Source organism: Xiphophorus couchianus, chromosome 9, assembly GCF_001444195.1.
Source record: "Xiphophorus couchianus chromosome 9, X_couchianus-1.0, whole genome shotgun sequence".
Lineage (NCBI taxonomy): Eukaryota > Metazoa > Chordata > Actinopteri > Cyprinodontiformes > Poeciliidae > Xiphophorus > Xiphophorus couchianus.
The window spans coordinates 9,332,507-9,356,141 of NC_040236.1; the positions used below are offsets into that span (position 1 = coordinate 9,332,507).

General features: G+C 36.5%; 1 long non-coding RNA gene across 2 annotated transcripts in view; it reads right to left on the reverse strand.

Annotated features, from left to right (window-relative positions):
- Positions 1–1,130: 1,130 nt before the first annotated feature.
- The window catches only part of LOC114150502 (uncharacterized), a 60,821-nt gene continuing 38,316 nt past the window's right edge, over positions 1,131–23,635 (reverse strand). For both annotated transcript variants that reach the window (XR_003596763.1, XR_003596764.1), the window contains exon 3: positions 1,131–1,978. This is a non-coding gene — a long non-coding RNA (uncharacterized LOC114150502). The remainder of the gene's footprint in view (positions 1,979–23,635) is intronic.

Below are 23,635 nucleotides of genomic sequence, written 5' to 3' on the forward strand. Positions count from 1 at the left end.
TTTGCTGTAGCGTCTACAAGGATAAAATGGTTTCACATGATTTGGATTTTCAAAGTGCTGGAGGCAGTAAGCTCAAACTCAACACAGTGATGGTGATTGGACTAGAGAGAAAACTTTCCGTTTTTGTTGGAGACATTTATTTAATATTTAAAATTTTTCTACAACATGAATTAAGGTTAAGAACTGGAAATAACATATAATGGTTACATATAATAATGACATATTTTTACTTTTATTTGTGAGAACCTTTGTTTGCCTTCTTACATTCTCTGGTAAGATATAGCTCACTGTTACATATTTACTGGAAACAAAAACATGCATGTATGCACTAAGTGATCAAAAATGTCATGCATTTACTAAAGAACAGAGATAATCTATTGTAACTCAATTCAATAAGTGAAAGATATTATATGGCTAAATTACACACAGACCATTTGTTTATGTTGATTCTAAAAAAATTTTTCTTATAGCTCATGAAAACATGTCATTTAAGATCAAGATATTACATTTAACCAATAAAAAATAAGACAACAGTAAAATGGAAATACAAAAAAATGTTTTATAAACCTTTAATCTAGATTTATTTCCATTTATATTTATTAACTTCAAAATTTTTGCTTTCATATGTGTTCTTTAATTATACAAATATTTTCCATTTCTTATATGAAAATCACCAGTGAAATCTGTAAAATTTCAACATTTACTCCCACTGTGACCATAGTCTGTTTTCATGATTTATGCAAAACCTTGAAACATGTAAGTTATTTGAATGCTGTTTCAGAACATAGCTTTCTTAATGATCTTTCATTAAGATTACTAATCTTAATGAAGGATTAAGATTAATGATCTTAATGTTAATTTTTTTTTTACCCCTCTAGGGGTCTTTTGTGGGTTCTAGTGTCCCTTATATGACAGTAGGCTGACAGGAAACGGGGAAGGAGAGGGGGGAAGACATGCGGCAAATATCGTCGGGTCCAGGAGTCGAACCCGCGACGGCCGTGTCAAGGACTCAAGACCTCCAAATATGGGTCGCGCTAACCCCTACGCCACCCCAGCACGCCCTTAATCTTAATTTTAAGATTAAGAAACTTGAACTTTGATTGAGGGTAAAAGACAAGAAACACTCAAAATTGAAAAACTTGTGAATTTATGTAAGATCCAATTATTATCAAATACACTGGACAGGGCATCTCAAGTTAAACACATACAGCAGAGACTTTCTTTATAACAAAGGACCTGCTATGCAGATGTACAAGTGGAGCATTTGGAGTAGACTCTGCCTAAAATTAAGTCTACAGACAGAACTCCTGATCCAAGCAGAACCACATAATGACATTCTTTATTATACAATTGCAATATTGCAAAAGATAATTATTACATGGTAGATGTAAATAATTTATTTGGCATGTTAATCAGTGATGTTACTGTAGATTTCAGTTGGTGTTTAATAAAACTGTAATATTTCGGACTAAAATGTTACATCTGACTGACACATTTCAAAGACCTGAACTGAACTGAGAAAAAGGAATAACAATAAAAAAAGATGTTCCGTTAATCAAATACTTATTTCTGTCCAAAACCTTCTGCCAGCCATTTATTCATCCCAACCCAGTAAACAATATCTACACAAATAAACAAATAAATCCCCACTACCATGTCATCCACAGCTTGGACTTTTCTCAACACTCGCTTCTGAAGGCAACTCTGGTTAGTGAATGCGCTTCATCTTTTGAAGGTAGTTTGTTCCAGAGCATATGTTTGGATCCGATCGCTGTTTGAAGGCAGATGTAGTTCCTGGCAGCATCCTTTCAACAAACTGCCTCCTGGTAATTGGCCATTACTCTAGAACGGAGAGACGTGCTGTCCAGAGGGCAACAACACTTGTCTGGAAACAATCATGGAGTTAGCAGGCTGGCAGACAGCCTTGTCATCGGATTATGCCTCTCCCGCTGAGGCTGGCTTCTCCTGGGAAGATGAACTTTGACAAAAAAAAACATTGGATAACATGCAAAATATAATTGCACGCTTCATCAAAATCAATTCAATATGCAAAAAGGAAAACATCATCCATAAAATGTCCTTTATTGGTAATGTTTGCATAGTGTCATACACATAATGAGATTTCTGTGTCTAAAAACATTCTCTCTAACCTTAAACAATATTTGTACTGATTTAAATCACACACGTCATTGGATAAAAACAACGTATAAAAGCATCTTCACTGCCAAAATGTGTGTGAGGAATCAGAGGCAAACTTTGCAAAGCAGGAGACTTTTTTTAAGTGTACCTTCAACACAATCCTTTGCAATCATGTTCAATGTTATTCAGTTTAAATTGAACAAATACTGTAGTTCAACTTATTTAAACAGGAATTAATTAAATAATCTACAAGGAGAAGCTACAGATTATTGTGAAATGAAAGGAAAAGAATACATAAATAAAACTCTAAAACGTTTGGAATTAGTAGGCATGGATTAGTATCCATCCTAAAATATCTAGGCATTGAACTTTATATTTTCTTGTACTGCCTCCTTTCTCTGCACCCTACTGTGTACTGTAAGAAGCATGTTATATGTACTTTTTTGAAACACTATGTAGCTTTAAGTAGACCTCCCACACCCTCTGAATGTTGCAGGTAACATAATGCTGACTCATTTCTGAGACTTGAGGCAATGTGTGAATACCTGAGGACTCAGCTGAATCCTAGTATTGCCACCTTTCAATCTTGAAAGGCATGAGTTCTTCTTTTCAGGTCTGTGCAACCAGGGAGGCTTTCTTTTTGTTCCAGCCCGTTCCCTTCCATCCTCCCCTTCCGTCTCCTTCTTCCCCAACCTCTCACTCCCCCCACATCCTGGATACTCTCTTTGATAGTCCCTGCCTCTGTTCCAGTCTTGCATAGTTTCTTGGTTACCTGAGGATGTTTGTTTATGTATATTTCAGCTAGTACTTCCCTCACTTCTACCTCTACACTTACAGGCAAACGTCTCTTTTTTCCTCTCTCAAAGATGTTATCCTATGGTGTAAAACTTTCATGTCGTCTTTGCAGTCGCCACCTGGTTAGACTGTGAGACTGCTGCCGGATGTAGTTCTGATCTCCTTTAAGATTTTGTGTAACCTGCTTTGATCTAATGTTGGGAAATATTACAAGGAAGAAAACGTGTAGATAAGTAAAGGGTCAGGAGAAGAAAGCTGATCTGACATGATTCAGGGCCAGAGAGGAGAAGTTTCTCTTCTGAAACTGTTTAAGTTGTGAGTAGAAATATATTACTATAAACTTATTAGTTGAAAATTCTGAGTATTTAGACTAAGCTTGAGAAATGCAAAAAATGTTATATGAAATGTTTACATATAGTTAGATTCAGTTTGGAATGTGTGTCCACTTAGATTGATGTCTAAAATCAGTTTTTAGTTGTTTATAGAAATATCAATAGATGAGATTGACCAGCTTCAAAGAAAAATAATGTAATCAGCCAGGCACAAACTCTCAGTTGCACAATGTGTTTAGGAGATGAGCTTCACATCAGCACACTCCATAATGCATACATGATAAATAAGTCAAGGACTCCAATGTACCACGTAATATTTTATTGCCAAAGCAATAGATACCTGACAAAATCAAAACAAACCCTTTCCTCTTCTGCCTTAGAGATATTATATCAGTGATGCATCATCTCTGTGTTTTATGCAGGCAACTCGGTCACAGAGGTGCTGCCACAGCATGAGAGTGTACTAGTTATTTAAATTAATACAATGGCATGATAAATAATGCAAGCCACATGTATTGGAACCTCTAGTGATCTTTTTCAATCAGTAAAACTTTAAAGGGATAAAAGTATTTATCCTGAGTACTTGACTCTGAGCTTGTTTTTATCTGAGTTCTGGGTTATGGCTCTTGTATTTAGAGTTATTTCTGTATTTTTTTATATAAATTAATCTCTGTTTTCTTACCTTCTGTGATGTTGTTCCAGTTGTCCCTTATTTCTATTATTCTCTGTGTCATTAATCAAGATTCATCCATCCAAAGTTTTGCTGTTATTTTGTCAACTGCATGCACTTAGTTTTAACCCCACTGATCCTTAGCATTTAATACTTACTTTCCCTAATTCATTAATTGATTCTTCTGTTTTCACCATCCAGGTTTCATTGTTTTGAAGATCTGGGTTTATGTGACACTAACTTGCAGCAATTTTGTCATGAAGTTATCTAGCCCTATCATTACACATCTGCTTTTGCCTTGTTTGCATTTGGGTCCTAAACAATCATCACACTGTAGTCTAAATTCATTTTTATGAAGGTGTTGGAGACACTGAGAGTCTTAGTAATTATTACATATGCAAATACAGCCGACAGCTGATGAGAATATAATGGAAACAAATTGAAACCTACCTCATCTGGACAACTCTGATTAGCAAACCATCAGAATAAAGAGAGAAAATTTAATAGGCGCTGGAATATGGAATGACAACTAATCAACGTGAACAATTGCGCCAATGAGATGTTATCAGAACAGTCATTATCAGAATAAATTTGTGCTGCATATTTTTTCTATATTGGTCTCAAGTCTTATCTCAGTTTGCTCAGTGTGCACGTCATATCCCATCTTAACATAATAATCCACAACAGTTTTAGTTTACATTTTATAATTTTGTGAGGACAAAGTGTAGAAAAAAGTTATGTTTTGTTAAGAAACTTCTGCCGATAGTGTTTTATTTCTGTTTCAGTTGTATGGAAAACTGCCTTCTCCAATCTTACAGGCATAAAGGTCGTCTGGTCGATTTGCGATACCTTAGAAGAAGGCCATGTCACACCTAAATTTGGCTTTTTCTTGTCTTTGTGCTCTATGGGGGAAAACGTGCTTTTGTGAGATTTGTGTGTCTACTATGTCTTCATAGACAGCCGCTTCTACTGACCCTTATTTTAGTGGCCGTTCCTTTCATTATAAGGCGGTCATTACTTGTACCTGTCGCCACACGCTTGCTCAGGAGTCGGGATTGCTGCAAAGTTAATGTCTTTATGCAATCAGCTGAGCTTTTTAGAAGGACCTTTACTAAATGTCATGAACTTAGCTTTACTGTATTGTATCTAATTGGGATTTTATTCATGATTGGAATGTCTTAATTGATTTATTGTATATTTGTAGATATGAATTGTGCCTGTTTATCTTGTAAAGTACCTTAAGATGACAATGTGAATAAGCGCATTTCACATAATTTGAACAGAAGGGGAAAACTGGTTGGTGATGCTCTCTTTCATTAGATTAGTCTTTTATTATTTAGTTAACGTAAAACAATAAATGAATCAAATGTTTTAAAACTAATCAAGAATGACAATTGAAACACATTTTTAAAAAGACACACACACACACACAATACACTGGGCAGACTTCTGTGTCAATTCACTCAGCTGCTGAGCTGCAGAAGTTCTCTTAGAAATGTAATATTTTAACATTTTCAAACAATCTTCACAGAATTTGAGATTATGTGACAGGGTAAGGCTTTTACATTATATTTTTTCTCATTTGTCTTCTATAAATGCATTTCTAATGCATTTTGACCACATTTCTTTTCTTTTCTTTAACTGGTTTCCTTATTAAATAAATTTGAATTACCTTTTGTATGAATGCTGTCATAAAAATGAACGTCCCCTTGCTTGCAGACTCAAAAAAACAGAATATAGATTGATGGATGAGATTTTATTTTTTTATTTTCATTGTTGAATCTAAACCCCTTAACCCTTTCATGACTTTGTTAACAAGCTTTAATTTTTTGCAAGTATCCATATTCAAATTTGCATGCCTACAAGTCAGTGTAAGAAAAAACATTTTAAGATATTAAAAAAAAAAAAAGGATGTTAAAGACAACTTTCAAACTTGTTTTGCATTACCTTGTGGTTCTTGACAGATTAATTTCATTGATGTGCTCCTTCATTTATCTAACTTTTAAAAAAATATGAGATATAATCCTTGCATTGATTTTTCTTCCAATTAGCTCAGATGGATCGAATTCCCTCTAGAAACCGTTAAACCTTTCCCCCAGTGTTTACAAAGCTATCCTAATTAAGCAGAAAAAAATAACAGTACCTCGTCCAAAAATAATAGCAAGGCTCTGTTCATTCACACAGATTTCATCAGGGTAAAAAGGCAGCATGTTCTGAAAGACCTGTAACTAATATTGCACTGGGCCTATTAACTTTACAGTAACACACCAAGCCAGATAAGTATGAGCTGTAAAATAGATTTACAGGGTGGTAAACAGCATGAAGAGATTCAGTCTGTTGCGGGTTCCAACTTAGAACGTGACTTTGAATGACAGCAAGGACGAAATAGAGCTGGTCATGATTTATAGCCTTGTGAGCTCAGGTGTTGAAGCAGACATGTGGTTTATTTGTGTAGCTCTGTGGGGCAATAAGCAACTTTCATTCTAGGTGAAGAAATGCTAAGAAAAATGTACCTTGTCAATTTAACCCGCCTAATGCAAAAAGATCAATTGATAGGAAAAGATGAATGAAGAAATTTGCTGAGGACAAAAATTGTCTTTTCTCTTTTTTGCAGTAAGGTATAACAAGCAATAGCATAAAACCTGATGCTACTGCAGACAATATTAACAGATCCATCCATCCATCCATCAGCACAGCAGAAAAAGAATAAATATAGTATTTTAAATTTTAAATGTAAACATATTCTTACATAATTTGTTCACGTGGACATGGATTATTTTTCAACGCGATTTTCGTTGGAGAATATTTCATGAGAGTAGGAAGCAGCATTTTAAATAAATCATATGTAAATAAATGTGTTCTTCAGCAAATAACCTTTGTTATACCTCAACACTACTCTTATTAAATTAGGAGCTAATAAACATGAGATTTCAAGCACAACCTCATCGCTCAGCAAAACCGTTTTGCTAGGTTATGGAGCTCGGTGCTGTTCCTGACATACATTTTATTGCATAAAATTCATTTTGCCCTGAAAGCAAATAAAAAAGTAACTTTATTTAATCAAACTTTTTAGATTCTGCTCAATCAGCAGGTTGTCTGCAACTTTTAACAGATTTTTACTTGTTTATTTTTTCATTTGTTTTGTTTCTTTACTTCCTGCTTTCCCTCAGGATTTGGTCTGTGGTGCGATCAGAAGGAAGCGTACGCAGACAATTCAGTGAAAAACTGACCTGCTAAATTTTTGATCTGCAGCTAAAAACATGGTTTAGCACAATGTGAATGCTTCCTGGTAACAATTGGCAACAACCTTGTTTCCATTTCAGTTTTGGCTGCTAAATTTGTCCCAGAGATGGATACATAGCCCCAGGAGTTTATCCTTGCTTTTGTATGTATTATTTGAAACTCTATTGAGAGAGGAAAAGCACATTAATTCAGAGAGGGAACTAAATCTGTGTCAGATTTTCTTTTTTTCCAAGCAATTATCGGGATGGTCATGTGAATGTTTTTGAGCATTTGTCCATCCTTTTATGCACCTGTGTGTGTGTGTGTAACTACAAACAGAAAGAGGTGGTACAGGTTAAGCAGCTGCATTTGATCTCTTTGGAGGCGAGGTAGCAGTCCTAGATGCACATGTTGTGTGACATCTGAGGCGGCCTCAGGGAGGAGAAACCGCAAAACTTTCTAATATCAGAGCTGCATGGAAAGCAGTGGGATGACACACTTCAAACCACCCACTGTGATTTGTACACACAAGCACACATAATGAGAAAAAATACACACAGTCATGATGGGTCACTCCTCTAACACAGACGGTATGTGTTTAACATTTAAACATGTGCACGCTTACACTTAACTTAGCAACATGACCCACCATCGACAGCTCGTCATCAGACACATTGTACCCCAGAACCTCCCATGTAGCCCCACAGGCTCCAAAGCATCTACAGGCCACTTGCACCATTTGCTGTTCTCAGTGTTATCTGTCAGAGGCCCCATATACGTCTTAATTATCAATTTGCAAGGTGTATTATTTCAGGGGGCTTCCTCTTTCCTGAATCTGCTGGAAAAGCTCCACCAGGCCATCACACAACCAAAGGAAACAGTGCAAAAGTTGAACATAGTTAAATGAAAGAGATGGATTTTCCCTGCACTGAGGCTGTTTGTGGACAATGTAAATGAAACTGCAGAGAGTGCATTTTTCCACCTTAGTGTTGGAAGTACTTTCATGGCTTTAGCCAACTTAATTAATCTCTGTTTTAGTAAAGAGAAGCTAAAGGTTATATATTGGCGACTAATAGCTCTAAACGTGACTTGCATGGCCTAATATGTGTAAAACTAACATTTAGGCATGAAGAAAGCTAAAATAATAACAAATGGTTCCAGATACAAATAAATATTTATAAAACTGATAATATTTGGAAGTTAATAGAACTCAATACAGCACTCATGTGCAAATCATATAATAATTTCTTTTCAGTCTGCTTTTAAAAATAGTTGAAATTTAAGAAATAAAGTGTGATCTTACAGGAAGAAAACAAAATTGTATTTGTAGTGCTGATTTTAAAAGTGTACATAAAAGGTACGAATCAAACAATGACAAGTCAAAAGGGAGATCTGATTATGACTGATTATTATATAAAGTGAACCTCCAGAATTCACAGCCAAAATCTGTAAATACTTTAGATCCCCTCTAAAACAACACATGTAACTGCCTATTTTACTAGACCAACACCAAATATACCCTAATATGCATCAATACCCACAGAAACTGTATTTGCACTGCCACAGAAGGTAACATCCACAGTCCTTAAGGACATAAGAATATGTGCTTCCTTATCTCTGCTCTTGGGGGACCAGTCAAACAGTATCAAGTAAAGATTATTGAGTAGTACTGCACTGAAGTTTGTCAGTTTCCAAAGCTGTATTTTCTGTCAAATATTTTAATAGACTTGACAAAAAAAATCCAAGCATAGGCATTTTTTGCAATTAATTTGGAGATATTTTTCACAGAAAAATGTACCAATAGGTAAATCCGTGAAAACTAAATTGTGAATAAATGGGAGTCCATTGTAGTTTTTTGCGGGAAGGGGGTTGTTTTGCAATAAACTGGTGAAATGTTATTGCTGACAGTGTGTTGCAGCAACAGAGAAAGTGATCTATGTGCAAAAGCTATTGATTCTCAATGCTGTCATTTGGGGTTCAAGTCCCACCCTTGACACAGTTGTTGCGAGTCTTTCCTCTTCTTTCTCTCTCCATTTCCTGCCTGGTTGCTATCAATACATGCCAATAGTCAAAAATGTAAATTCCACCAGTTATGTTGAAGTGATTATAAAAAATAAATAAATAAATAAAAGCTTAGGCTTCTGTGCAAAAAACCCTTGGTGTAAAACTCATATTTTTGCCAGCGAACAAATACTGAGCTAATAAAATCATACCAAACAATATCAATCAGCAATATTCAAACTTAATTGTCTAAAGGTGTTCTAGATATTGTCGAATGTGTGAAAAGCTTTTCAGGGATCTTTTGCTAGTTTTAGGAACCTTATTACCTTCAAACCTCACAGTTTCTTGAATGTAACTGAATATTGGGTTGGACATTTTTGTTTTAAGAATAGTCTTGCATTGAGACTGCCACTGCGCAAACAACTGGTGTTTGCTCAAGTGGAGCCAATTACTCAAAATAAATTGGGTCTTCCTCTCTAGTCTCTTCTTTGCTCCAACCAGCTCTCCTTCTCCCAACTCCCTCATTCCTTTATTTTTATGTTAAGAGTGTTCATTTGTAAACCAGGTCAGATCCACAATGAGCCCCTCCCTCCAAATAAACAGGCTAGTAATGGTTGTTTACCCAGAGTACAAGAGCCATTATTTGCTAGGAAGTTAAACATCTCTGACAGGCAAAACGGCTGCAGACAAATCACTGTTGTCCTTTTTTGAGGTATTGATTGGAGGAATGCTGATGTTTCCTTAACTGTTACCAGCAGCCTTGTGATGGCTTTTCAAAAAGCATACCAACTGAATAATGTAATGATCCAATCAAAAGAGCTTTTGTTTATCTGTAATTATGCTGCATAGTGAACAGATGACCTCGCTAACATATATTTCATCATCTCGGTTGCCTCGGAGGTGCAGTCTGTGCTATCAGAACCATTGGATTTTACAATCTTTTATATCGCCTCACAAAACCTGGACACAACCTGAAAATTTAGTAAAATAAGTTAATTAAGAATATGTCTAAAAAGAGAAGTGTAATGAGTTTGGGGTCTATCCCATGAGGTCATTAAGAGATCATATAACTGTGCAAAGCACTGTTGTGTGACTTCCCATTTAATTGGAAATGAAACAGAAGGGTAAACTGAACGATGCATTTGTGGTCATACATGTGTGGAGAATCAGCTGCATTAAATTACAGCCTGCTAACTAGGTCATAATGGAACACTAGATAATGAGTGCCCAGTGAATAATTTATCACAAAGCATTTATATTTTGAAGGTCAGGAAGTTTTAGGGAAGGTAAGAAAATTACTGCAACCTTAATATGAAATGTGGTGTCTCAAGCAATTAGCAGAGGCAAGGTGATAATTTTTACCTGAATGGTTGTATGTTTGACCCTTTTAACAGCAAAAACCTCCTTTATGATTTTTATTTCTGTAGGCAAATTTCCTTAATATGTGCTTACAATGCCTTTGCTTTCCTAGAATGTATGTAAGAGGTCATTGACTTCAAATAGACTATTATTATAAATTATGGACACTGTTGGTAGTTCTGCACTAACATTTATTTTTTGTCCACCATTTCCTTCTTACCTTTTGGGATGGAAACATAAACGTGTTGTTGGATGGCATGTTCTCCTGTCTTCCCTGTTATAAGAAAAATGGGTTCAAATAATATCTACTCCCAGGAAGCGAAGTGTAATGAATGAAAGTTCCTTGAGATTCGGATTAATTAAAAAAAAAAAAAAAAAAACACAGAAAGATTCTTAAATTACCTTTAATTTGTGGGAATTGGGAGAATTGTTGGGTTTTCTATCCCAATTCTACCCCCCTTTATTGCAACTTATATATAATTATATGTATAATTTAACTAATAACACATTTTATCAAGGAAAAGATATGAAAAACACTTCAAATCTTCAGCAACCTTGGACATACTGTAAGTCTGCTTACCCTCAAGCACAACATTTCTGAATAAGTTTTGATTCTACATATTTCAATCTTTTTTTAGGGGAATCTGTGAGCTTTACACATCTGGAATTGCCAGTATTTTCCTACTCTGTAATAATTAAATCTATCAGATTGTGTAGAAATAACTTGCTCGTAGCCCCATCAAAGTTAAAGTTCATCAGATCATACCAGATTCTCCAACAATGTTTTGGGAGATTTGGGTCTAGATTTAGCATTTGGAGGAAAATTTTATGTCCTTCAACCTTATCCAAACAGCTGGAAAGTACAAGAGACTAGTGTCACTTGTATTTAACAGTCACTACTAACCAGAAATTCCTGCAGCAACTGTCATGTTATTTTTTGTCCCCTGACAGCTTTTTATCTTACAGATTGTTTCTTTTTTTTTTTTTACATGTTTCTCTATGACAGATATATGTATATATATATCTATATCTATATCTATAGATATATATATAGTGCAATAATACAAAATATATGTCACAATATTGATGGAGAAAGTTTGGGAATGATTTATCATTGCCTATTTTTTTTTCTTATTTTATTCTGAAAACTTGTACCAGGGTAAATACAGTTCTCAGAATCATTACATATCACTTTGGCAAACATTTACCCCAGAAGAAATAACTGTAAGACAATGACCCAGATTTAGACATAGAAAGTTAAAGTTATGTTATAGTTTTCCTTTTTGTGAAAGAGCATTTGAAAAAGAAATCAAATATTGCCAGAGCCATCAATTAGTTTGAAAATGAAAAATTTAATCGAATTGTCAAATATCTTTATTGAATACTGCAAATTTGTTTTGAACAACAGCATCAAAATCCAAGGTTAATCAGCTATACAATCTTGTGATGCAGCACTGCTATGGTATGAGACTTATACTTCAAAACTCAAGCTCTAAAGCTGTTTACAGTTACAATCATGGTTTTTGTTGGAGTCAGAAGCTGAGCAACTCATGGATCTGGGTTTTTTCTCTCACTAATTTAAGCCTCCAGAGAAAGCACAATGGGCTGAGGCATGTTGTAATTGGCTCTTCGCGAAAAATTCCGCTTCAGAGCGGTCAGGCTTTCTTCAGATGGGTGTTGCCTTAGAAATGATTCAGCCCATCATCAAGCTCAGAGACAGAAGACAGTTGTACAGTTTGAGCTACAAATCCTGGCATGGCACCCAACAGGAATTTCTTGTCTAGTGATTTTCCAAATGAATAGTTCATATAATGGCAGGATAATGCTTCATGCATCCGGTGGAAACATGTCGTAGAGCTCCTGTTCGTGCTTTGGAACCCAGCTTGTGTGTTTTCCTGTAGTCTCCATGTATTTGTACAGTACGTAGTGCATTAAAGCGTACATTCTTCTTGCCTTCGGCTGTCACAGTGCCAACCAGCCTTCAACACCTGGATCAGCAGGTCTGCTTCCCATGCATATCTACTCTTACACACTCCACTGATCTCACTCTTCTAACAAAGACACAGAGTCTGCACAGCTGCTAACGTTCCCAAGACTCTTTATAAAGTCTCATTCTGAACCAAGCTGTTTTTACAGAGTCCTGGGAAGATGCAGGTATCCCAGCATACCCTGATTCTGTTTTTGACTATCTGCTGAATAATACATATGTAATTACTTTTTTTCTTGTATAATGTGAAGTGACAAAGTGAATTTTAAGGTCCTTATTTCTTGAGATTTGTTATTAGTAGATGCCTTGTAACCTAGATACTGCTCGGTCAGTAGTTAAGCACCCCCCTTGGGTATCGGCTTTGTTAATTGTGCCAGATTACTGGCACCATAAAAATGCCCTGCATTCACATGCAGTGTAATTATACAGTGGGGGAATTATCATCATGGCATTTATTTTATCTCGCTCAAGCCTTTGTTGAATAATGTATTCCTGATGTTGGCATTCCAACACATTATCGTTCCATGCATACAACAGTCTAAGTGTGCCAACAGACTCCGTGAGGTTTTCAGCTCAGCCGCTAAATAAAACAGGGGAAAAAGTCTACATTTTTCTGCTTGTTTGGCAAATTCTTTATGTATCTTTAGTGAGATTAACCATAATAGACAGTTATAATAGACATACATTATAACAGACATAATAGACAGGACTTACAAAGTCTCCAATGATGTCTTTTCAGCTGGCCTATCATTTATCATTGCCTCTGACTAAACTCATTGGTCAGTTTTCAGAGAATGCATCTACAAGAAAAAACAAAAAAAACAACACATAAATCATGCTGTCCTCTGGTAGAAACTGATGAATGCACCAAAACATTTGGGATTGTGAGAATCATCATATTTTAAAGATCAGGATGGGTCATGCTACGTTTGCCATGACTTCATCATCTCATTTAATTTTCCAAATTTAAGGATCAACTGACCACCTAAGAACGAAGGTTCATTGCTCTGTGCTTCCTAGCAGTCACATTAGCTGAATCAATCAGAAAGTAGGTCAAAGCATTCAACATGGGAAAGTAAGTGAATATTACACAGTGTAGACAGAATTTACATAGTGAGATAAAATAATGTAATTATTGGGTTACCACAAAGCTCTGTAACATTTGTGTGAAATTTAAAGCAGTGTACAGGTGCATTATAAATGATGTCTCAGAACTGGGAAGCTCAAACTTCTGAATCTTTCAGTATAACCAAAAAAAAATCCTGCTTGTCTAAACAAAGTTGTGTGAGCGAGGAAGGCTAAGCTGAAACATTGCTTATGTTTACCACCTTTTGTGAACTACTGAAATTCAAGGAAAGACAATGGGGCAATGGGGGAAAACTGTTTCTTTGGAGTGCTTCTTGCTCCAAAGAAACACAAGTCCTTTGGAGTAATGGTGGATGGTGAACACTTGTTTAGTGCTATATCAAGAACAGAGGACCTCAAAGTGCTTCACACTGCATTCACGCACACATTCACATGCTGATGGTGGCAAGCTACTGCATGGTAGCTGGTGCAGTCAGACATATTATTGCTGCCATGAACCCATACCACCAGATCATCTAACCAACTCTAGTAGGCAAGATGGGTGAAGCATCTTACCCAAGGGAACAATGACTGAGACAGACAAGGTGGGGACTTGAACCAGCAACCCACCTCTTCCAGGATAAACTTCTACCTCCTGAATCATTGTCACTTCCAAGAAATGCCAAGAAGAAGAGCAGGAGAGGCTAATAAAGGACTTATTTCAGAGCATTTCTGTGGTGATGGTCCCACATTCATGGTAAGCAATAACTTGACTTGTATTTTGTCCAAGGAACTGTAGATTCATTCATCATTGGTTTCTATAGTTCTCACGAGCAGTTCAACAAACTTCTACTGAAAGTAGTAATATATCACTGTTGTGAGTTTCTGAACCAACTGAAAAGTATTCTCATTAGGGAGAGCATGAGTTTAACACCAGCATATTAAGCAAGCCACTAAAAATAGCCTCCCTGCCATCCTTCAGCCCTTTGAGGATCAGAGTTGAGCAAGGCAGCTGTGCAAAGCCTCAGTCCGTGGACAGATGTTTCTCAGAACAGGTGGCTGGGGTTGTCCCCTGGATTTGCATGGCTATGACAGACACAGAAGACCTCACTGACTTCAAAGGGTTGGAGCATGACTGCTAATGATCTGTGGAGAGAAGAAAGAGGAGTGGCTAACCGTAGCCAGCTAGCTTTACAGGCGCCATGCAGACAGGCACCTCCAGTGTTAAATCCAGGGAAAACTTTCTCCTGCTACTGAATTTTTTCCATAATGAGGTCATGGTTTTTCACTCTTGTCAGAGGACAATATGAGTCTTTAAACTACATTGTCAAAGAAGGCAGAATATAATTGAACATAGTTTAGTTTGCAAGTAGAGTCTTGCGAATTACAACACTAGAATTCCAATTTACACAACTAATCCTTTACGAACAAACACTCAAGTGTCACACTGAAAAGGCATATTTGCTGTAATATCACTGGATAAATTTAATTATGCAGTTTATTTTCTTTCAAGTTAAAAACAGTTTCAGAATTAAAGATACCATTTAAATCAGCCTTTTTAAGTGGAAGAAATTATGCTAATTGGGTGTGAAGATACATTGTGAGGAAAGGCCATTAAAACCCTCTCTGAGTGTGAAACCGTGTATGAACTCTTCAAAATCCAAGTTCATGAGGTTCCTTCTTTCAAAGCAGCAATTAGATCCGACAAACCAAATCTTAGCATCAACCCCTCCCCATCATCTGTCATAAATCCAGCTTTGATCTTTGCTAACGCCATTCATTAAGCAAATACAACACACCGCTACTTACAGTCTGCAGTAGATCCTTTAACATCTAATAAATAATGCATTTAGCCAAGATCAAAACACAAGATGAGCCCCAAGCAAAAGAGGGGTGAACACAGAGGGAGTTAATATGCTGAACAGAATAGGAAAAGCAGCAACACACAAATAAGCAAAAAGATCTACCAGCCTGGCATTTGATTATGAGAGATGATTATGGATGCAGTTGTTTCAGCCCATCAATCTGATGTACAGGACATCAAAGGTGATGTACAGTTCTTGATGAAAACATTATGATGCTTTTTAAGTAGTTTGAGCCTGAGTGATACTTGACCCAGTTGTAGCAAATTCTTTTTGAGAATGTATTGCACACATGTGGACTTGAAATACTGCACTGAAAATTGCCTAAATTACAAATGGAGTTAAAGTATAATATTGCTTCAACCAAGTACAAAATAGAAATGGAACACACACCTGAAGCCAACAATCATCCTTCGTTTGGTCATTTACTATAGCATTCAATCGATACAAATTTTGACCTCATTATAATAGAACATGAAAGTGAAAAGTATAATCACAACAACCAAACTTAAATAAACTAACTGATGATGCAGTTTTGACATAACAGACATATTTTTTGAGGAAGAAACTAGGATTGTTACAGTCAAATCAAAGCAATGCATCAATAAAATAACCTCAAAAACGCTCCTGATCTCAATGTCCACTTTGTAGGTTCAAATTAGAAAGCCAGTCAAATTTCCTCATAGTTGTCCTTACTGACTGGAATAACTACTGCTAGCAGAATAAAATGATAACACTCCACTTCTCTGCAACTTCACATAGAAATGTTGTTTATTTCTGTGGCTTGCCAGAACGGCCATATTACATTCTTAGATCAGTGCTGGTGAGAAACCGCTGATATTCAAACTCAGATTATGAACTTCCACGACTGTGCTATGATTAGTACAACCCTTGACATCAATCTATGACTGTCAACTGTATTGTATTTTTTTTCTTCAGTAGAATAAACATGTTTGATTATTTTGGACAATGAAAATGAATGTGATTTACTCTCTTAAAGCCCACAAAGGTGCACAGTGGACTTTAGTTGTACTGTGATTTTTTAGTGTTTTAGAAAATAATTTAAAGTTCCTTTAGGGATCTGGGCTTGACTATAAAATGGTTTCTTAATACCAGTTCTCTCTCCTACTTTTTATATCAATACACTAGGCTATATATTACTTCATATGGCCAGAGTATGAAGACTTATCCATTTAACTTACTCTCTCATAGTAAAACCTCTCCTCAAATACAAAGTTGTTATATACACACACTTTGACACTATGGGACCTTCAGGTACGATATAAAAATATTGAACCCTAGTAATCTCCCAACTTGACATGTAATGAACATAAAATATCTACACATCCTGTTAAAATCCATTTTTTGTGTGTCTAATAAATAAGACAATACTTAATGTGTTCTGTTTTCAATGTGACATACGTCTAGTGTAATTCAATAGAAAAAAATATTTTGTTAGAGAGAAATACAGTATATAAATATAAAAATCTACAATAATCTGGTTGTTTAATTATGCATACCTCTTCGTTTCATTCAGTGTCACTATAATTGTCTTTAGCTATAGTGAATCTGATTAACCATTTGTAAAGCTTTGTGCTAATTGGTTTTCTTAACTTTTGCTCACTTATCTAAAGCCATGGCTTATAGAGATGTTACAAAGGATTAAAATAATCTCACTGTCCAATTCGTAGAAAACGTAACAAAAGTTGTTGTTTTCTAAACACATATAGAAATGTTCTCATCCAGTCTACAGTATTTCTATCTGGGATCTTGTTGCTTTAGTCATGATCCAAATCTCATGACCATAGGTCAGAGTCAGAACATACAGTTGATGTTCTAGTAAATCGAGAGCTTTGCTTTTCTGTTCAGCTCCTTTTTCAGTTCAGAAGGGAACAGCACCTGGATTTCTGAAACACTAGCCTTACCTCACCTGTTCATCTCATCCAAACATCACTTGTGAAAAAGACACCTTGAGACGTGAAATCCTTCAACAAGGGCACCAACTGACCTCCAACCCAGAGGGAGCAGTTCATCTTTTTCAGGTCGAGAACCCTGATCTCAAACTTAAAGGAGCTGACTCTCAGCCCACTCTCATTCATTGACACTCAGCTGTGGGTCAGTGAAGATGATCAAACAGTCAACAGGGCCACATCATCCACAAAAGTAAGACTCTGAAGTTCCCAAACCAGACATACTCCTTGTCAGAACTACGCTTTGAGATTCAGTTTGTGAATACAACAGGATCAATTAGTGACAAAGGCCAGTCATGTCAGAGTCTAAGTCAAACTTCTTCACAGTGAAGCAAACATTTCAAGCTTGGACAGTTATCTCTTAATTACGCAACCCCTGTTTTCCCTAAATCAAGTTCTAGCAATCGTATTTGTAGTAAATTGCACACGACTATTATTAAATAACAATGTTAGCTTCACTGTTAACATTCTAGCCAATGATCTCTCACACACAGGACTATTTTAAATCCAGTTCTTAAAACAAGAATTATAGTGTTGCACAGACTATGTTTATTCTGCCAGAAAAGCTTAGATATTTCAAATCATTATAGTATTTTCCAGCAGTTTAGACAACATACCAAACAAGCTATTCTTGATAATATAATGTGGCAAGTGATCTTTTTCTTGTGTGTCTGTGTGAATAGACAAAGAACTTCCTCTGATTTCAGTTCCAGAGACTTTACTGAGGCAAAGTGACCCAAGCCAGCAGGGAAGCTTTGACCACATCTTGACTTTATTACCATCACCTAAATCTCACAGTGACCCCCTTTTCTTCTGTATCTTGTTCAAATAAACATCCAGAAAAAACTATTATTCCTCCCCCTGTCCACTAATGCTCTTAGGGTCCCCTTCTCATCCTTCTCTCTTTCTGTTTGTTTTTCTTACCTTCATCTTCTGATGGGAGACATGCCATGTCCTGATGGTGCACCACTGTGAGATTCTTGCCTGCCCAAGCCATTTCTATCGCTCACACAGACACACACATAGTAAATCACCTTCATGAATCATGTGGGTTTAAGGAGATGTGGTGATTTTATGCCCTCTGAGATTTACTAAGTTCCTGTATATTCATGCTCTTCAACATAAACAATCATCAAAGCACTTGAATGGAGTTCTGTTTCTTGCTCACATGAAGTAAAATTTACTTTCAGAAGAGATGGAAATGTTTTTTTTCCATTTGTCATCCACACTAAGATCAAGAGCAACGCCTCAGCAACATTTCAGTCCCAGGCTTCTAGCATGCTGTGTCATGAACAACAAAACAATGTGTGTCTCCCTTCATACTGGTACATTTAAACAAATCTGAATATTGTGTAAAATTTCAATATTTTTGGCCACTCAGAAAGTTAACTGGCCATTTTAAAGATATTCATTACATAGAGTAAAATATTTCAAGATTATTTGCTATTTTAATGATTATTGCTAAAAAGTAAAAATAACTCAAAATTCAGTGTCTCAGAAAATTAGAATACCTCACTAGAACACCAAACTAAAATTTATATTTTAAGCACAAATATCAGATTTCTAAAAAGCATTAATATTTATATGCCCTCAAAATTTAGTTGAGCCTCCACTTGCAAGGATTATTGCATCTGGCTGCTGAGGCATAGAGGCCCAGATTCCTTAGATAGCTGCTTACAGGTCATCTGCCTTGTTGCCCTTTTTTACAATAGAATCAACACTAGCTAATTTGTTTAGGATTAGGTATTAAAATTTCTTCAGCTCCAAGTTGATACAATTAATTGTGAAGACCACATTGTCTGTTCCAGACCTAAAAAAACCCCAACATTATATGAAAAACGTATGCCTGCACCCACAATGATTTTGATATCAAGTACTGAAAATATGGTACTTTGATTTATCCACTTTGGTAATATAGTGACATATTACCTCTTGGAAGCAATATGCATCCAAAAAGAGAAGGGAACAAAGTAACAAATGGTATGGTGACATTCACATGTGAATACACTTGGACTTAAGTTGTCGACATACACAGTATTAGGCGTAATTCCCACCACTGACTAAAGTTCATCAGGCCTGTTTGACAAATTCTAGCACTATAAACTCACCATACAGTAATAAATGTATGATACCTTTTCAGAAGAACATGTTGACCAATATCTAATTGCAACAGGCGCCTTATTTACTATGCATATCTTGGTATGATTCAACTGAACAAAGAAGAAAAAAAATAATTTGGCTGAGGTATTGTTTTTTTTGTTTGTTTTTATCAAGTAAGTCATTTGCATTCTGTAGGCTCATACATTTTAAAAACTCCACAAATTCCATCTTCAGTTTATACCAGCCTGAAACTGTTTTCTGAGTTGCTATTCCAACTGCAGTCTGAGTAGCAATTGAAGCTAGATAATATCTATTTTTGGAATGAAGCTAAAGTGTTTTGCCAGCTGAAGAAAGTAAGCATTCAGATGAGCATAAAATCTATTTACAGTTAGTACTATCCTCAAGGTCAAAGATATTAACAGTGAGGGGTTGATCTTTCACAAAATCCATTTCCGAACTACATTACTGACTCAAAACCGTAATAAAAACACATTCATTGTAGAGAATAAAAGCTGCGAGGAGCTGTTTGCATTTTTAGCCTAATATCACTCTTCATGTAAAATTCCATCCACATAAGTATGTAATTTCTTTCTATAGCCAGAAGAAATCATAAAATAAATTTAAATGTTACACAATGTGCCTGATAATAGTCAACCTGAGGCATATACATATTCTGAGGCATATACATAAATTGCTGAGTGTTCAACACAGCAGAAGGGTGAATGACTTCTCACCATTTGGTCTGTGGCAAATTACAAGGCACTAAATGCATTCGAAACAAAATGAAATGGCCAGTTCCGAATGAAAAGAAACGCACGTCTGAAAACATAGTATCTCCACACAGAATTGTTCTCAAATCTGTCAAAGCTTAGGCTGTTTAAGGCTTGTCAAATTCAAATGGACAGACAGATGGTAGTGTGAAGCAGCACGTGAAACATGATCCTTATTTAAAAGCAGGATAGCTTTGAGCCAGCGAGAATAAATATGTAAACTCAGCCCACTCTGTAAAGCAAACATGCCTCCTCTCATTGCCAGTACTATGGCGCCCCGTGTCATGCTTTCGGGGTCCATTAGATATAATGAAGTGTAAAAATAACCTTCAGTGCACCTTTTTTTGCAAGTCTATAGTGGTATTTGGCCCAAAATTCCAGGAAATCATTTCAGGATGGAGAAAAAAAAAAAAGAGACCCTCGTTTGTCTCTGGCTTAAATCAAAGGCTTACGGAAATATGTCCCGATGGAGGTAAACTGTTCTCAATGGGAAACATGTGACCTCCAAAGTGGCCGGGCGCTTTGAGAGAAGTCGAGCCCTTACCTTCTCTGCTCTTGAGAGGTGTGACGTGAAGTACCACAAAGTCTGCAGGGTGCCTCCTTTTGTTTGCATTACGAATGCATTGGTGTAGGGTGAAAGGTCAAAGCGATAATCACATATATAAACACATCACCCCTCCTGTGCACTGCTTTCGAGAGCATTCAGCTTGACCCCGCCGTATCCAGCGGGTAAACGTTTGCAATACAACAGCATGCAAGGCAAGTAGGGCGAGGCATAATGTCGCATTTATTGGGCTCGGTTTTTCAAACAAAGATACTGAGGCAGAAATAATGGTACATGGAAGGTTCTCACAAACCCATATATGCAAGCAAGCATGCATACTTCCGAAGACAAACACACACACACGCAGCTCTAATTAATAACTTCTCTGCCTTCTGAGTCTGTGAGGCAAGTCCACCCTAATCCCTTGGCACTTAGTTCAGAGTAATCAGCAGAGAGCAAACTCTGCCTTTGGAACACTAATTAGCATCATTGATTTTTCTCCTTAGACTCTTACATACAAATAGCCTAAAAACAAGCCACTTTTTATTGGATCCTACCGGTTATTACAGCTTGTTCTTTCACAAGATCTAGTTCAGAACACTTAAAAAATGTGGACTGAGGATAACATGAATGCTTATTTGTGAAAGAAAAAAAATTAAATCACTATTCTCTTTTACTGACAATTTGCAGCTAATTTAGCAAGAAGGTTTGTCAGTCTAAACAGCTTTAGGTATGTTTACACTGATATACTAATTAAGGTATCTCTGGTGATTACTTTGCCAGTCAGTTTAACAACTTCTCTCTCTGGTAAACTGTGAAGCCTCATTCTAAGGTGAACGAGCGAGAGAGGCAGCGTCAGTGAGTATTTCCAAGGTCCACGTGCCGTTGGGAGAGGTAAATTGGAAGTAATGGACTCTTACAAAGTTGAGATGTTTATCAGACTAAATGAACAACATCACACTTGGAGAATGTCAGTCCCTGCATGGGTGACAACAAGCCAGACAGAGTCCCAATTAGGAAAAGATGTTTGCAGTCAAGACTTGTTAAAAGTTAGAGACCTACAGAGACTGTTAAAAACAACCTTTTTTAAGCATTAAAAGGGGTTTACATGTGAAATCAACGTATTTGAGCTTAATATTATGTTACAATGTTATTCCCTCATCAAAACATACTTGGAGTGTTGCTTTGATTTATTCACACATATTTGAGAAATTGTTGAACCTCACTTGGTAGCCACTTGGGGTACTTTAATGTTTGCTCTCACAAAGCGGCAACTATTTCCACAAAGTTGAGTATGAGAAAAGAGTATGAGCTGCAGGCTCTAAATCAAGCTTCCGCCTCACAGAGTAACCACCACCCCCTTGTCTCTCTCACTCAGCTCCTTCAGACTAGTAGCAGCAGCAATTACCAAACACCTGGGATACTACAAGTCTGCTGAGCTTTTCATACAAACTACTTCTGAGTCTAAGAACGGTTGATAACAGCATGATGGAAAGGCAACGTTATGATAGTCAGGTGGATAGTCAGAAAGAGCAGGACATTCTTAACGATACAGAGACCAACCTGGTTGTACAGTTGCAACTCCATAAATTAATGAAATATACACAAGAGAATTTATTTCTTTATTCAAATCCAAAAAGTCCAACGTATATATTACATACAAAATCATTACAAGGAGAGTGATTATTTCAAATGTGTGTCATGCAGAGTGGAATGGTGGTGATCAGATTGTGACACTGTGGGGGAATCGCAGGATATCTCATAGTCTTCAGCTAATTGGCTCTGGGGTTTATCTTCCTCTTGAAAACATTTTATAGATTATTTTACTGTCCAATCAAGCCCATTGATACCATGGTAACAAAAGCAGCTATTGGTATTATTGACAATGTGAGTAGGTGCCAAGCTTTACAGGAAAATGTAAGCAGGATGTCCATAAAGCTTGTCAGCGAGAAGTGGCCTAAAATTTCGTGGTTGATTGTGGTGATTTTGGACCAACGGCAGCAAAATTACAGACTTCGAAGACTTTACACAATACCTTTGTACTTTCTCTAGACTTTGTGCTCTTGACTTCTAAATTAATGTTACTTTTACTTTTGAAAAATGGACACTTTTGGGGTGTTGTGGTGGCACAACCCAAATAAGGAGGCCTTAGTCCTTGACTTGGTTGTCGCAGGTTCGATTCCCAGTCTGGTGATCTTTGCCACATGTTTTCCTTTTCTCTCATTAACCCTACTTTCCTGTCATAGCACTTTCAATAAAGGCCACTGGAGTAAAAAAGAACCTTTAAAAAAAGGACACTTTTTTATTTAGAATAATACTTTTATATTTTGTTTTTCTGCCACAGTAGGACCACTGAGTAACAGTCCCATTCTGTTCCTTACACAAGAATGGCTTAACCCAAAGAATTTGACAGTTGTAGCCCATGTTCTGGGTACGTGTTTGTGTGGTAGCTCTTGAAGCAATGAATCCTGCAACAGTTCATGCTTTGTGAACTTTCACTGCTTTCTCGGGGCTGTTGTTTGCCCTGCTGCTTGTGCATCATTCTTTAATACTGCACTTTTTTCTTTGACTCAACTTCTCAGTATTATATTTGGTTACAGTACTCTATGAACAGCTAGATTTTTTAACAATTACTTTCAATAGCTTAACATCTTTGTAGAGCTTTTTGGCAACTGTCTGTTACCAAATGGCAGGTCAGCAGTGCTCCTCATGATTGTGTAGGCTATAACATCACAACATGCTTCTAACATCTGTATTTAAAAATGCCTTGATTTCTGACTTCATGCAACTGAATTTTGTGTCTTTAGTGTATATTCTGC